Genomic DNA, 11,828 nt, shown 5'->3' on the forward strand with positions numbered 1-11,828 from the left:
TTATTGGAGGCGACGAGGCTGGGCGGGTCCATATGTGATCACCGCAAAAATGCACCTGTGGGGGCGCTTCAATTGGGCCAGCTCTCACCTATGGGCGCCTGCGCTACAGAATCCAAACTCTCAAGGTTATTATAGCCCCACTGCATCTGCGCGTGTCCACTCTGCCACATAGGGTTCTATACTGTGCCAAGAAGTGGTTCTTTTAGGTTTTGCACCACAGCAGAAGCCTTTTTGGTGCAGTAAAGAACCATTTTGGAAAGGTTCTCTATAGCATCATGCTTACATGGTTCCTTTAGGTGCTATAAAGAACCTTTCAGGAATGAATGAGAAGTCAACCAAGTCAGCAATATCGGATAATAGGTTTTTAGTTCTGTATTCTGATTTGTCAGTGGATTATTTGAGTCAACAGTTTATGTAGAACTATTATCCTAAACAAAGAGCCCTTGAAGGTCCCATATCATTCAGTTTTCATGATTTTGTTTTCAAATACGCTGTGGCTCATAACAATAATGTTCTGCATGGTGTCTTGCAAATATATGTAGTTTAGTTAAAAGGGTATTTATTGAATGAATTTGAAGACTAAAGCCTCACAATGCTGGACCCTGATGGGGGACAACACCAGCTCCTCTAATTCAAATGAGGTAAACCTGCTGATTGGAGGCTTTCCAGTGTGTGTGTTCATTCAAATGCTGCATTGGCCTATAAAAAAGGACAGATCATTCAAAATGCAATAGCTTTAAATTTAATCACTCAAACAAAATCAAATCTTAACAATGTCTTCATCAAACATACAGTAGGCCATATGATCACATATGAATTGAAAGAGAGAATCCCCTTTAAAGGACCCTCATTTTCTGTGTGTGTGTACGCAGCTGCAGACAGCGTGCCACCCAGCATCACAGACATGGCTATTAATACTCTTAACGGTCGATCGTGAACATTGTGCGAGGCACCCAAAGGCGCTGGAAGCCAGGGAAACTATGATAAAGTGCTTCATAGAGTGTAGCGCCAACTCACACCACACAGCCACATACTCCAAATGATGACACACCGTGAACACATTCAGCCTACGGTGGTTCTGTCAGCGTAGCTCAGTCCAAGGTTCATTTTCACACACACACACACACACACACACTCTCTGAACAGCCCCTCACTCTCTCACTGCATTATTTATCAATCAGTTTATTGGCTCTGTCCACACCACAGTCATGAAGCCAGGGGGATAATACCAAAGTCACACCATTGTCATAGATAATAATATGTACCATTTATTATTTAGTGCTGCTGATCACTTATTCATCGCATTTAAAACTGTAATTGTTTTGAGTCCAAGTTGGGCCTGGATGAGCATGTGTGCAAGCATTCATGCGTGTGTGTGTGTGTGTGTGTGTGTGTGTGTGTGTGTGCGTGTGTGTGTGTGTGTGTGTGCGTGTGACACAGGGGGGTTATGTTGACCCCTGCTGACCTTTCTGGCTTGCCTCAGGATTACTCTATCACTCTCTGATAAAGATTTTCCCTAATGACTTTCTGTTGTCTTTATAGACTAACTAATCAACTAACTAAACTAAAAGCAAACAATGAAAGAAAACCAAATCAGAATAGTTCAGAGACCCAAATCAATATGTGACATTTGGATTCACACTTACTAAACGATGGGAGAAGATAAATCTAATGCTTTATTTCTGATTAGAACAGGTTACAACATAAATCAGGATTTTTTTAAACAATATTGATCGTAAGGCAACAGAACATGATTATCCTAACTACAAAATCCTGGAGTAATTTAGGATTTTTGTGATCACAGTGGGACTGATCCTATATATGCAGCTTCTGAAAACACTAATCGGGGGCCCCAAAATCAATTGTGAACCTACTTCTACTCCGGTCCCCAGAGGGAAGACAAGAAATGTTAGGGGTGTGTTCACGAGGAGACAGGACCCAGATGCAGAATCGAACAAAAAACGGTTTTATTTCCAAAAATAACAGAGAAACTCCTTGCGGGAAAAAATGAGACCACGAGCAGGCAAAAAATAACTGAGAGTGCCCCGGAGGGAAAAAACTCTAGAAAACTGGAACTACAGTTTCAACAAGAGATACGCAGTGAATACACTATGACGGGAGGTCTCCACGAGAGCGAGGCGGCAGGAGACTTGAGCATGAGCGGGAATCAACTGGCACTGGGGGAAATTAGGAGTAGGCTTAAGTAGCCGGGCTGATGACAGGATGAGAAACAGGTGTGCCTGTGAGCCTCGCTCCCGTGGAGATCGGGCCCGCCCCTCTGCATGGACCTGCTGAGGCAGAGGGAGAAAAGGAAGAGGATTAGGTGGGCGGGCAGAACACAAGAGCCAGATCATGACAGTACCCCCCCCCTAATGGACGCCTCCAGGCGTCCTACCTGGCTTACCCGGGTACCTAGTGTAGAACTCTCGCAGCAGTTGTGGGTCGAGGATGAGGGAGCGCGAGATCCAGGAGCGCTCCTCGGGACCGTACCCCTCCCAATCCACCAGGTACTGATATCCTCGGCCCCGCCTGCGGACGTCCAGAATGCGGGTGACAGTGTATGCTGGGTGACCCTCGATGAGACGGGGGGGAGGAGGCGGTGGCACTGGTGGTTGGAGAGGGCTGACCGAGACAGGTTTCAGGAGGGAGACGTGGAACACCGGGTGGACGTTCAGTGAGGCAGGGAGGCGGAGCCGGACGGCACTAGGGTTGATCACTTTCTCCACCGTGTAGGGACCGACGTACCTGGGGGCCATTTTCCTGGACTCGGTCTGGAGGGGAAGATCTCGTGATGACAGCCATACCTCTTGACCCACCTTGTAGTTGGGAGCAGGGATCCGGTGGCGGTCCGCCAACCGCCGATTCCGTTCAGCGGTCCTACCCAACGCTGCCCTGGTCTCACGCCACACCTGTCTGACCCGGCGGAACTGGGCCCGAACCGAGGGCACCGCCGCATCGGACTCCTGGCTGGGGAATAGAGGGGGTTGGAACCCCGTGTTGATCATGAACGGGGACATACCCGTGGCCGAGCTGATCAAGGAGTTGTGCGCATACTCCACCCAGGGAAGGTGTGTCGCCCAGGAGGAGGGGAGCCGGGAGGCGACGCAGCGGAGAGCAGTCTCCAGGTCCTGATTGGCCCGTTCCGTTTGCCCGTTAGATTGGGGATGGTAGCCGGAGGTGAGACTGGTGGCGGCCCCCAGAGCCCGACAGAAAGCCTTCCATACCTGGGAGGTGAATTGTGGACCTCGGTCCGATACGATGTCCTGGGGGATACCATGGAGCCTGAACACATGCTGAACTAGCAGATTAGCGGTCTCCAAGGCGGAGGGGAGCTTGGGAAGGGGAACAAAATGAACCGCCTTGGAGAACCGATCCACAATAGTCAAAATGGTGTCGTTTCCTTCTGAGGGAGGTAGGCCCGTAACAAAATCCACTGCTATGTGAGACCAAGGGCGTGGAGGAATGGGTAGGGGCTGGAGGAGACCCGCCGGGGGACGGTGTGAGGCCTTGTTGCGAGCACACACCGTGCAGGCGGCAATGAAGGCTCGAACATCAGCAGCCATGGACGGCCACCAAAAACGCTGCTGAACCAATGTGAGGGTGCGATGGACTCCCGGGTGGCAAGCTATCCGGGAGGCGTGTCCCCAAGAGAGCACTGAAGATCTCGTGACCATGGGAACGAAAAGCCGTCCGGGAGGGCACCCGTCCGGCACAGTTTGTCCCTGGAGGGCTTCCTGGACCTCCTTCTCGACCCGCCACCGGAGCCCCCCCACCACACAGGCGGGAGGAAGGATGGTCTCACTGCTGGGCTCTCTCTCTTCCTCGGAAAACTGTCGGGAGAGTGCATCTGGCTTGACGTTCCTCGAACTGGGGCGATAGGTGAGGGTGTAGGAGAACCGGCCCAGGAAGAGAGCCCAACGGGCCTGACGGGAGTTGAGGCGCCGCGCCGTGCGCAGGTATGACAGGTTCTTGTGGTCTGTCCACACGATGAATGGCTGCGCCGACCCCTCCAACCAGTGCCGCCACTCCTGAAGAGCCAGAACCACTGCCAATAGCTCTCGGTTTCCCACGTCGTAGTTGCGCTCCGCAGGACTGAGGCGACGAGAGAAGAAAGCGCAGGGGTGGAGCTTGCCGTCAGCAGGCTGGCGCTGGGAGAGGACGGCCCCGACCCCTGAATCCGAGGCATCAACCTCGACCACAAACTGCTGCTCAGGATCTGGGTGAGTAAGGACAGGCGCATTGATAAACATGTCTTTCAGTGTGCCAAAAGCAGCATCAGCAGTAGGTGACCAGGCAAAGTTTACTTTACTCGAGGTGAGGAAAGAGAGAGGGGCCGCTATCCGGCTATAGTTTCTTATGAACCGTCTGTAAAAATTAGCAAACCCTAGGAAGCGTTGTAGTTGCTTGCGAGTGGTGGGAACAGGCCACTCCCGGACTGCCTCCACCTTTGAGGGGTCGGCCCGCAGCTGCCCCTTCTCCACCACGTATCCTAAGAAACTGACAGAAGACACATGAAACTCACATTTCTCAGCCTTGACATAGAGCTTGTTTTCTAGGAGTCTTTGTAAGACATCCCGGACGTGACTAACATGTTCCTCTTGGGACCGGGAGAAAATCAAAATGTCATCGAGGTAAACGAAGACAACCTTGTTTAGTAAGTCTCGTAACACATCATTTACCAAACATTGAAAAACTGCAGGAGCATTAGTCAGTCCAAAAGGCATCACCCGATACTCAAAGTGTCCCAGGTGCGTGTTAAACGCAGTCTTCCATTCATCCCCCTCACGGATCCTGACGAGATGGTAGGCGTTTCTCAAATCTAATTTTGAGAAAACGCAGGCGTCGTGTAGGGGGCTGAACGCAGAGTCTATGAGTGGAAGAGGGTACTTGTTCTTGACTGTGATGTCGTTAAGTCCTGTGTAATCAATACAGGGGCGGAGCGTTTTGTCCTTTTTCTCAACGAAGAAAAAACCCGCCCCTACAGGTGAGGAAGAGGGCCGGATCAGCCCCGCCGCTACCGAGTCAGTGATATAACTCTCCATAGCTTCCCTTTCAGGCTTGGAGAGGTTATACAACCGTTTGGTAGGGAGGGGTGACCCGGGGAGCAACTCGATTGCGCAGTCGTAAGGTCTATGCGGGGGAAGGGTGCTGGCAGAAGTCTTACTGAACACCTCCTTTAAGTCATGATACTCGGAGGGAACATTAGTCAGGTCAATTACCTCGGGTTGCTGGCAGGAGCTGGAGATCCGGGCCGGGACTGCAGATTGCAGGCAGTGAGCATGGCAGTGCAGGCTCCACTTGCGGATGGTGCCCGTGACCCAGTCAATGTGGGGGTTATGCAGCTTGAGCCAGGGAATGCCCAAGATGACGTTGTTAAGGGGAGAGGTGATGACAAACAATTCTATATGCTCGTGATGATTGCTGGAGAGAAGTAGCCTAAGGGGCTCAGTCTTGTGAGTAACAATTTCCAACAATTTACCATCTATGGAGTGGATCTCCTTGGGTGAGGTTAGCTTATACACAGGTAGGCCATGGGCTTTAACGAAACCAACGTCAATGAAATTGTCATCTGCCCCCGAGTCGACCAAGACCTCGACCGAGAGGGAGTGTTGTGTGGCGTGAATCGTACCTGCTACCCGGAGGCGTGAAGCGGAGGCTGACGAGATTCGGCTCACCAGGAACCTCCTGTTCCCCGGTGAGCCTGGCCTTTTGGCGCCTCCGGGCAGCGGCTGACGTAATGTCCCTCTTGGCCGCAGTAGAGGCAGAGTCTCCCTGTCATCCGTCTCTGTCGTTCTGCTGGGGTCAGGCGCGCCCGTCCGAGCTGCATGGGTTCCTCCGCTGGGGGTTGGCGGGACTCGTGGGCGAGGAGGGTGGAGCCTTGAGTGGGTGGTGCGGGGTCCTGGACGGGAGGCGAGGAACCGGCTGCAGGTCGTCTTCTCCTGGTTTCCAGCCTTTCCCTATTCCTCTCCCTCAGTCTGTTATCTAGTCTGATGGCTAAATCTATGAGTTGGTTAAGTGAGGAGCATTCTTCACGCACTGCCAGCTCATCTTTAATTTCACTGGAGAGCCCTTTACAAAAAACAGCCTGAAGAGCTGTGTCCCCCCACCTGCTCTCCGCGGCTAGAATGCGGAAACTTACAGCAAACTGTGACACTGGCTGGTTTCCCTGCTGAAGATCCAGCAATTGACCCACTGCCTGTCTACCCTTGACTGGGTGGTCGAAAACCCGCTTCATCTCATCTGAGAATAGTTTGTAGTCAGTGAGGAGGTCTGATTGCTGACCGGAGATAGCTAAGGACCAGGCGGCTGCCTGTCCTGTGAGAAGACTCATGACAAATGAGATTTTAGCTGACTGAGAAGCATATGTATTGGGCTGTTGGCTAAACACTAGTGAACACTGATGGAGAAACTGAGCACATGTCCCTAAATCACCGGAGTACCTGGCCGGTATAGGGATGTAGGGCTCTCTGGTTTGCTGCGCTGGACTGGCGGCCTGGTCAGGTGCTTGGAGTTGAGGGGAAGAGCCGGAAGGTGGAATCACTTGGTCTTTGATGGCCTCCAGTTGGCCGCCCAGTTGAGACACGCTGGCGGTGAGCTGCTGCAGGTGTTCCATCACCTGAAGCAGGGAAGACTCGTGCTGATTCACCACTGCTGCCTGGCTGGAGAGCGCCCGCTTAAAACTCTCAGATTCTGCTGGGTCCATCTTGGCCAGTTGATTCTGTTAGGGGTGTGTTCACGAGGAGACAGGACCCAGATGCAGAATCGAACAAAAAACGGTTTTATTTCCAAAAATAACAGAGAAACTCCTTGCGGGAAAAAATGAGACCACGAGCAGGCAAAAAATAACTGAGAGTGCCCCGGAGGGAAAAAACTCTAGAAAACTGGAACTACAGTTTCAACAAGAGATACGCAGTGAATACACTATGACGGGAGGTCTCCACGAGAGCGAGGCGGCAGGAGACTTGAGCATGAGCGGGAATCAACTGGCACTGGGGGAAATTAGGAGTAGGCTTAAGTAGCCGGGCTGATGACAGGATGAGAAACAGGTGTGCCTGTGAGCCTCGCTCCCGTGGAGATCGGGCCCGCCCCTCTGCATGGACCTGCTGAGGCAGAGGGAGAAAAGGAAGAGGATTAGGTGGGCGGGCAGAACACAAGAGCCAGATCATGACAGGAAATATGTTTTTAATGAGGTTGGTGCTCAAGGTTCCTCATTCAGATCCCCTGCTGAAAAGTTTGAACAAGGTCTGGTAGGAAGGGGATCGATAGCGCACGTCTGCTGCGTCCGACACCTGAGCTCCGTTCAGAGACAGGCAGGTCAGATCAATCCCCATAGACTTCCATAGAAAACAGGGCTTCCTTAAGTATAAAGAGATCCTGAACAAAGGGAAGCTCCACCCACTGAATCATATCCCACATAAAGAAACACTTCCTTATCTCTTATTTTTATTTCTTTTCCAAGCAAAACCAAATTCTACAGTCTCAGGAATATTGTCTCTCATCCTCGCTCTCCTTACTGTTGGTCATCTAGGACCTCATCTGGTTCTCAACGTGGGGTCCGGGGACCACCAAGGGTCCTTGAGGGGGTTCCAGAGGAGTCCCCATAAAATTGATGAATTGTTAAACTTCACCATTATTTAATTTACAAGAAGTTAATACAATTAGAGAATGTAGAAGAATGACTGTTTTGATCATAGTTTCACTGTTATCTCTCTACCTACAATACAGAGAGTCATGGGATTACGGACAAAATCATATTTAACAATAAAGATATTCTCAGATTTGGGTCAGAGAGACAAAATCTCATCAAATGGGGGTCTGTGGCCATAATGTGGACTAAATTAGGGGTCCTTGATATGAAAAAGGTTGAGAATCACTGGTGTAGGAATTGAAGCTTATTCTACTGTTGCAGTCACTGTAAGTTATTGTGGCTAAGATGCCTATAATGTAAAAAAGGAATCAATATCATCCGGTGTACCTCACACCTGAATATTTACACTCAGGACAGGCTGGGTCGATCAATCTCATAGACTTCAACGTAAAAAAAAAAAAAAAAAAAATCAAATAGGCCTCCCCTGCATCTAAAATTCCAATTTTCACCTATAGATCTAGATCTGGATAGTGCAAAATCCATATCCTGAGCCTGCTGTGTCCCATCTGAGCGCCTGGCCCCTGGTTAATGCTTTCCTGTAGGTGCTAACGGCCGCGCTCTCCCCTCGCCCGGCCTTCCAGGCGGCCAGGCGGGGGGCCAGGGGCCTCTAATTGGTTTTCGGAGCGCACCAGCTGTTTCACGTGCGCGCCTGTCCCCAAAGGAGGAGGAGGAGGGGAGGAGGGGGGAGAGGGGGGAGAGGGGGAGATGCCACATGGCCCACCCCCCCTACCCACCCCCACCTTCCCTCCCCACCTCACCCCTCTCCATCCTGGATGAAAGACTGCTGCCAAAAGAGATGGAGATGGTGCTGCTGCTGGTGGGGGGAGCCACATAAACACACACACACACACACACACACACACACACAGTTACAGAGACAGAAACATGTCAGTATAGTGATGGTCTACATTTATTAAGAAGCCAATATATTCGTTTGCGGGCCAATATTGGCCTTTTATTAAATATTGGATATTGGCGGTTCCTCCCTGACCAAAACCTTCAAGGAAATTTGATTTTCTTTGCACATTTAATTCATTCATTTAATTGTTCAATTATGTGGGGTTTTTTTGTAAATTAATTCTTCATTTAAAGGCAGTAATGTATCCCAGAGTTTCCCCTACTGTTGAATAGGTGTGATGGGTCAGCCTGCCTTAAAGAGCTGCTAACACTAAAAGAATTTCATCAGTCTGGGTTTCAATGGAGAGTTTTAGTGTCCCATGATGGTCTAACTGCTGTTTCAGGGCTTTTCCACTCTGACAAGAATAAAACTCTAGGGAAAACTCTGAATACTTGTAATTTTTGGCATGAAAATTGTCAAATTTAAAGATACTGAATGTTGACACAAGATATCAGCTATCAGCGACTTCAGTCTAAAATAAAAATATTGGTATTGATGCCGGCATTCAAAAACCCACATCGGTCAAACCTTGATACACACACACACCTACACAGACAAGACACTGAAACACACACACAGATACAAACAGACAGATAGACTGACAGATACACGTACACACACACACACACACACACACCTGGCCCTGCCACCCAAGGGACAGACATATCAGCTTATATTGGTCACCGGGGCAGAGTGGAGGTGCGGGGAAGTGGATCAGAGGGAAGTGCAGCTCCATCCAAAGGGAATAGTAAAGTTAATTACTGTCCACTCAGAGATGAGTTGAAGCAGAAGGGGCTTTGGTCTGTGATCTCATTAGAGAAATTAAATGCCTGTATTATATATAACCCGTTCGGTTGTGACTGAATGAGAATACTGAGATAATGACAATACAATCAGACGGCATTAGCCCAAATTTTGGAGGCTTGGAAAATCTCGGCTACTATAGAGCTGGAGATACTAGAGAGCTGGTGGAGTGTTTTCTATTGTGACTGTAACATGTGAGAGTCGAAATAATGAGCTATAGTTTGTTGGGGTTGCAGCGCCGATCCCATGACAGGAGAAAAAAAGAAGGAAATCAATACAAAAGCGCCCCAAGCCATCCTCTATTGTTGTGTGTGTGTGTGTGTGGATGTCCTTCTGTCTGAGTGTGTGTGTGTGTGTGTGTGTGTGTGTGTGTGCGTGTGTGTGTGTGTGAGACTGACCCCATATCATTTTACCCTGAAGGCTTACATCCACAAAAGGCATTAACGTTCCCATAAAACATGACAGAGCGCGTGGTCGACACTGACCGCAACACCGCACTCCAAAGAAACTACATGATCTTCCAAAGAAACTACATGATCTCAAAATAATGGACTTCTATGAAAAGTTAACTACAATCACTTTTCATTTCTACTCTTTAATAGACAGCAGCAGCTCCTGCAGCCTGATACAGGCGTACAAACACTGTCAGTTGTGTGTTTTCACAGGTTTTCACTCCTGTCTCTACATGCCCAGTCATTCTCTCAGCCTGCGTGTGTGTGTGTGTGTGTGTGTGTGTGTGTGTGGGTGGGGGGGTGGGGGGTGGTAGGTTTCACCTTACAGGTAAGGAATGATCTGTTTTTCTCGACTTGGTCGGGATTGTGATGTTTGCTTTACGTTTGGATGCGGATCTGTTTTGGCATCAGGGAGGGTCCGGGGCAATTATCTTTCTACTTCATGATGTCAATAGAAAATGCACTTTATTTGCTAATGATAGAGATTTGACTCTCAGGTATTTGCTAACAAGCTGCAGGTCAACCTCCCCCTGCAAAAGGTTTTCCAGTATCTGAAGTGTGCAGAAAATCCACTTCTTGAGTCGACTGAATTTGGTGCGTATCCCAGCAGCCTCTGCTTCTAGCCCCCCCCTCCTCAAATCTGGGCGTGAAATGAGGTCCCTTCTGAAATGACTGGATCAATAAACAGTGGATCCTATTGATTTCACATTTATTTTATTCACACATTCAAACATTAATATGAAAATGTTCTATTAATATGATGAATGCGCAAACCCTCTTTATTCTGTGTAAATCCCACTGGGGAATCCACTTTATTAGACCGGTGTAGCCTACAGTGCTTTTTAATTCAATTATGAGACACAGAAACCAGGCTAATGATTCAGTAAGTAAATAAATGCCAGCTAGCTTGTCTTTAAAATTAATTAGATATTGCTCATGTGATCTGGTATGAGATGGGGAAACACTCTAATAAATGTTGTCAGAATGGTTTAACCACCGTCAACCATCAGCATCTCTCTCCTGTTTTTTAACCACCATCTAAAAATGTAGTTTCACCCTGCAGCTACTTTGAAAAATCCAAATTACACTGAGGCAAGTAGAGCAACATCTTAACTAAACTCAGCATAATGTCAGGGATAAACCTGGGTCTGTGTTTAGGTGTTAGGAAAGAGAGGGAGGGGATGAAATGAGGGAATCTGACAATAAGGCAAAAGTACACATGACATATGACTAAACAGTTGTTCTCAATAAAAAAGATCATCTGTATTTTCAGTCCTTCAACTGGTCAAACTACATGCTGAGTGAAAAAAATATATAATTTCAGTGTAATCTGATAGACCCAAAACCAAATTTGGCCCTTTGCAGTATATGGTTAGACTGCTCCCTAACATTAGACCTGGATGTTTCTGCATTTATTGGTACTGACATGTATGCCACGCCTGTTAAAACAAGAATCCAGTGGACTATCTGCTGTTTTTGCCCAAAGATAATGGAGGTGCAATCCAATACAGGCAGCAAGAGGAGCTAGCGTGAAGAAACAGACGTATGGATTCTCTACTAACCCACTGACCTGCATTGCAGAGGCAGTTTTTTTTCCCTCTTGCTACGTGATCTTTATGTCAAATTAGGCATTAAAGCGACAGAGTCTTAGGCTGCAGCAATGCTGCCACCGTGTGTTCACAGGTAGGTACTTCATTATTCTGGAAAGGCGTTTGGCACCGAGGGGAGAGCACCGGTCTACATGCCATATATAAAATGGTAGTATGTTCAAGAAAAAAAATATATGTATACATAGCCTATATTTATATTTTTTTCTTGAACATACCATTTACCATTATCTTATTGTCAATATTATTCACGTAAAAATATCGCACTATTTTAGTAAACATAGCAAGGTAAACAAAAGCTTTTATTATCTAGGCTACCAACATAGCCTATCATAATGTTGTATTATATATGTATAATGTATAGCCTTACTATTTTGTTAATATATTTTTTTAATTTTCATATTTATCCTCTTAATAGT

Source organism: Centroberyx gerrardi, chromosome 23, assembly GCF_048128805.1.
Source record: "Centroberyx gerrardi isolate f3 chromosome 23, fCenGer3.hap1.cur.20231027, whole genome shotgun sequence".
Classification (NCBI taxonomy): domain Eukaryota; kingdom Metazoa; phylum Chordata; class Actinopteri; order Beryciformes; family Berycidae; genus Centroberyx; species Centroberyx gerrardi.